Below are 5,481 nucleotides of genomic sequence, written 5' to 3'. Positions count from 1 at the left end.
TTCTGTCGCTGTCATTGGTGCCCGTGACACCCGGTCTGTTGAGAATTTTGCCCTTTCTGCAGATGGATTGAGTGGAGTTGGGGCAGAGGGGGGGGAGTCTACTGTGGAATTGGGACCCTTGGGGGTTTACTTACATCCATATTTGATCTGGTTAACCAATCAAAACATAGTTAATTAATCCCTATTAGATATGGGCCAAGTCTGTTTAGTTTGTGGGCTCTGAGGAAGATGAAGGGCAGGGGAAAAACTGGGAGGAGCAAAGTGCTCGATACCTTCATGTCAACAAAGGGAGGGGTTAGTTTCCACGGTGTGTGTTATATGGAAAAAGTGACTGGGTCGTCGTTAACCACCCCCCTTCCAGCGTAATGGCAGACCAGGTCTGTTTGAGCTGATCCAGTGCACCTGGTGAGGTTTCCTCTAGCCTCTCACTCTTTTGAATGTACATGATGATGGAAAAATTAGACTTTAAAATCCCCCCTTTCTGATGTATTTCCCCTTTTAATTTTTTTGTGTAAAAATGTATATGTCAAGTCACTTTTGTGCTTAAATAAAAAACAAAATAAACCTAACCCCCCAACCTTTCTGGGTATCTCTGCTGGTTTGGAATGGTTCCCCTATGAGGAGAGATTAATAAGACTGGGACTTTTCAACCTGGAAAAGAGACAACTAAGAGGGATATGATAGAGGTCTATAACATCATGACTGGTATGGAGAAAGTAAATAAGGAAGTGTTATTTACTCATAACACAAGAACTAGGGGTCACCAAATGAACTTAATAGGCAGCAGGTTTAAAACAAACAAAAGGAAGTATTTCTTCACACAACGCACAGTCAACCTGTGGAACTCTGCCAGAGGATGTTGTGAAGGCCAAGACTATAACGGTTCAAAAAAGAACTAGATACGTTCATGGAGGATAGGTCCATCAATGGCTATTAGCCAGGATGGGCAGGGATGGTGTCCCTAGCCTCTGACAGAAGCTGGGAATGGGCGATGGGATGAATCACTTGATGATACCTGTTCTGTTCATTCCCTCTGGGGCTCCTGCCATTGGCCACTGTCGGAAGACGGGATACTGGGCTAGATGGATCTTTGGTCTGACCCAATATGGCTGTTCTTATGTTTCAACTAGTAGTGATTGCACACGTCCATTCCATACGTTAGCCACAGAAGTCCAAGGCTAGCTCAGAGGAGAGCCATATGAAGATTCATCTGAAGCATGTTGCTGTCAGTGCTGTGCATTTTGGGTGTGCAGCTCTTTGGCACACTGGTCAGGTGGTGAGAATTGAAGTGGAAATGTTATTTTCACTGAGCCGGCTTGCAGAGAGCACAGTAGTGTCCGGGATCCATTGCGAATGAAGCCCTCCTCCCACTCTGTCCACATGTGCAATCTTGAGACTGCCTCTGCTTCGGAGTTTACCATGTTTAGGGAAGCCAAGTCCACTGTCAGGACAATAAAACCAAGGGCTTGTCTACACTTGGAAAATTATCAGAATAACTACTCCAGAATGAATGTTCTGTATGTATACAGCCCCTAGCACAAGGGGTTTCTGGTCTGTGAGTAGGGCTGCTAGGTGCTACGGTAATATAAATTATCTGGAGTAGTTATTCGTAGCATGAACCCTCTAGTTTTGGTATTCATAGATTACAACCAAAAAGGGACCATTGTCATCTAGCCTGACCTGTGTTGCACAAGCCCCAGGACTTCCGTGAGTTAATTCCTGTCTTAACAAGTCTCAGGGAAAACTCCAGTCAGTGTTCACACAGGGCTTATACCAAAATAATTCCAGAATAGCTATTTCAGTAAACTTCCACATGTAGACAAGCCCCGATTGTGCCCCCTTCACTTCAGCTTCACCGCATGGCATCTCCTGAGCCTCTGATCTGACGCCCCACGCTTCAAGCAATTCTGGCCTAATTAATGATGGCCAAAACGTGGCTCTGATGGTGACTTGGGTTCGCTGCATAACATTTCTGCCACATTAACCACCTCGGATGCACAAGGCTGCCCTCAATGTAGGAGCGAAAGGTATAAGTGGGTAGGATGGTGGCTGGAGTGATATTTTCCATCCCACAAAAAATGTTGAGGCTTGCAATTTTTTTCATCCCAATAGAAAGTGCAAAATCTTCATTTTGGGTCAATCCAATTTTTTTGGTTTTGATTTTGATCTTTTTAATTAATTTTTTTTTTGACTCAAAACTTTTTGTTCTGAAACACCAACATGGGACATTTTGACAATTTTGAAACTTTGGGTTCTTTTCCTGAACAAAATATTGTCGATTGATACAAATTTGTGAACAATTTCAGTTTAATCAAACTGGCATGGACAAAAACAGTTCCGATGCAAACAGCTCTAGCAGCTCTGCTCCTGAAGAAATATGCTGCTGCACTGAGTAGGTGTAGTGCTGGTTCTGCCACAATGGCCAAAGCTCTCTAGAGCAGGGCTTCGCCAACTGTACTATGTGAGCTCCATGTTCCATCCATTCACTTCGCAATGATACTTTATGGTACGTCAAGCAATAAAGTTTGGGAGTCGCTGCTCTACAGTCCTATGCTCCAGGGCCTGGCTCCCTGGACGTTCCTTGACACCTGCCCAAAGTAAATGCAAAGTGCTGCCAAATCGATATGATGGCATGTAATGTCCATTTTGCATGGGTGGAAAGGGCTGTACAAGACGCATAGAGATGAAGAATCAGGGCCTGGTATAAGAGAGCGAGAGCTCTCTTCCATCTAACCGTGGCATTGTGAGTGATGATCTGGTGTTGCCCCTATGGATACCGTGGCCTTGACCTCCCAAACTTCTACCCACCATCTTCCTCCTAGCTGAGGAATCGGTAAAAGAGAAGAGATGGGAGATTAAATCTATGCTAGTTAACCTGACCCTAAATTTAAAAGGAGAGGATGGAACTGGATCCTCCTCCTACTGACCCCACATAGAGGATTCAACTACTTAAGCTAAAAGAGGTTGCCACAGAGCATTTGATGGGAGCGTAATCTGCTCATCTTTAAATACATCTTCTGCTTACTTCTAAAAACTGCTTTAACAGTCACCTAGCAACATGGCAGATGAACTTAGTGTTCTTGGTACTATTAGTCTGTGTCTAACGAGCCTATGAAAAGTTAACTTTACTAGGAGATGTGAGGAAAACTTAAATTAGTCTCTCCATCTTCAGTGCTGCGGGGGAGGGGGCCAACCCTCTCATGCTGCAGTCCTCATGCCTTCAAGAGGGAGTAAGGGGGGGAGAGGTTAGGCAGCTTGGGGTATTGTTTCTTACAGGGGCATGGGTGCCTTGTCCTGGGATCCCTCTCCCAAAGAGTGGGGCTCAAGCTTGTTCTGTGTCTGCTCAGTTGTGAGCAGTGGATGCTCCACGACCCTTAGGGCCAGTCTCTGCAGTAGCTCTATGGCAGTGGTTCTTAACCTTTACTGCAGCCTGCATCCCTTTGGTTCTCAAAATATGTTCTTGCACCCCTTAAACCTAGATATATTTTTTTGTTTGTATACTACAGTAATTGTTAAAAAATGTATAATGTTAATAAATACATAGGTTTGATTAAACAAAGTAGTTGTACTTGCGTGCCTGTGCTTAATTTGTGTTTTCAATGATTTACCTTCTAAACAAATCTGGCATGTCTCGCACCCCCCCGGGGGGGGGTGCACCCCAGGTTAAGAACCACTGGTCTATGATGTGTGTGTAAGATTGGAAGGTGCTACCCACCCAACAGGACTGAGTAGAGAAGACGGCACCTTTTTGAAGGAAAGGCGGAGAGCACAGATGCACAGGTGGGGTGCTGAGAGAAAGGAGCAAATACCGTGGCTCAATGCATTGCGTGCCATCCTTGCCAAGGGTACGAACGTAACCAGCTCTCATTGCTTTCATGCCCCTCCTGTTTCATTGCAGCGAGGGGCGGCTCCAGGCACCAGCGCAGCAAGCGCGTGCCTGGGGCGGCAAGCCGTGGGGGGCGGCCTGCTGGTCGCTGTGAGGGCGGCAGTCAGGCGGCCTTCAGTGGCGTGCCTGCGGGAGGTCCGCCGGTCCTGCGGTTTCGCCGGCAGGTACACCGAAGCTGCGGGACCGGGCAGATCACCAGCAGAAACGCCGCCGAATCTGCGTGACCGCGGACCGCCCACAGGCATGCCGCTGAAGGCTGCCTGACTGCCATGCTTGGGGTGGCAAAAAACATAGAGCGGCCCCTGATTGCAGCACTATGTCTTGGGTCCAGCACTAATCCCACTCTAATGAGGTGACACTTCCTGGCTTTTAAATGAGTTGGTTATGACTAATCTTACCACTTTCTCGTCAGGTCGCTAGCACTGGTGCTTTGCACTGAGTTAGTGGTGGAGATGAGAGGTGGGCAAGCTGTAAAGCAACAGTGGGGAAAACAGTGGTTACTTAATATTTCAAAAATATTTCAGCAGAATCCCTCGTCTCCTAACAACCCTTCTCTGCCTGCTCCCAATGCACTCTCACAGACACAATTTCCTCTCACTCTAGTCTAAGGACACTTGTTTGTTTTAGGTCCAGGGTTTGGGGGGGGGGGCTTTAATAAGAGGGTGATGGGGTGGTGTTTACAGGACACTATATATATAGAAATGGGGCATGATTTTAAAAAATGGATTTTTCAAAGTTTAACAGTGTAGGTAGGTTGCCAGGTTGGCATCTAACATTAGGGTGACCAGACAGCAAATGTGAAAAATCCGGACATTGTGTGTGTGTGGGGGGGGGAATAGGAGCCTATATAAGAAAAAGACCCAAAAATTGGGACTGTCCCTATAAAAGCGGGACATCTGGTCACCCTAGCTAACATATTTAAATACGTAAAGCTCAGGTCTTTGAATATGTCAGTCCATTTAACTGCCAAGGCAAAATGAGAATGTTTTATTTGCTGCAGTTACAAATAACACCTAAATTCATTGCAACTGCAAGAGATGATATGGAGATTTCCCTCTTTTCCAGTTTACATTGTGCATGTGCCAGCCCTTTGTCTAGTCAGTTTCACTCCTGCCCCCTTGTCAGTTATTCCCCAACCCTGCAAACATTGATGCAGATTACATAAATTGTCCCATTGACTTCAACGCATGAGTAAAGGGGCCCATGTGCAAAACTGGGCCCCTAGGTCCTGATCCTGCAAGCTGTCCCAGGCCAGATTCCGGGTTTGTGATTGCTGCGGGGGTGGCTAGTCATCACTGCCAGCCAGCTGTGAAATGTCAGGCCCTCTCCAGAGAATGCTGCAGGACCCTATTGCTAAGGGCTGTCATGTCCCCTTGCAGTCGCTGCAGCTGCCGCTGGGAGCAGGGCAGAGGGCTCCCTGGGAGCCTGTCTCTGTTCTGTGCTGTCAGGTCCCTTTAAGAGAACCAGGAAGTGAGCTGCCTGCTTCTGCATGTCCCTCCCTGGGAGGGGATCAGCTCCAGCTCGGTGTGCAGGGGCTCTGTGCTCCAGGAGGGGCTGGGGCCCTGCCTCCGGGGCCTGTGCATGGGGCGGGCGGG

This window comes from Emys orbicularis, chromosome 10 (genome assembly GCF_028017835.1).
Source record: "Emys orbicularis isolate rEmyOrb1 chromosome 10, rEmyOrb1.hap1, whole genome shotgun sequence".
Lineage (NCBI taxonomy): Eukaryota > Metazoa > Chordata > Testudines > Emydidae > Emys > Emys orbicularis.
This window is presented reverse-complemented; position numbering follows the sequence as displayed.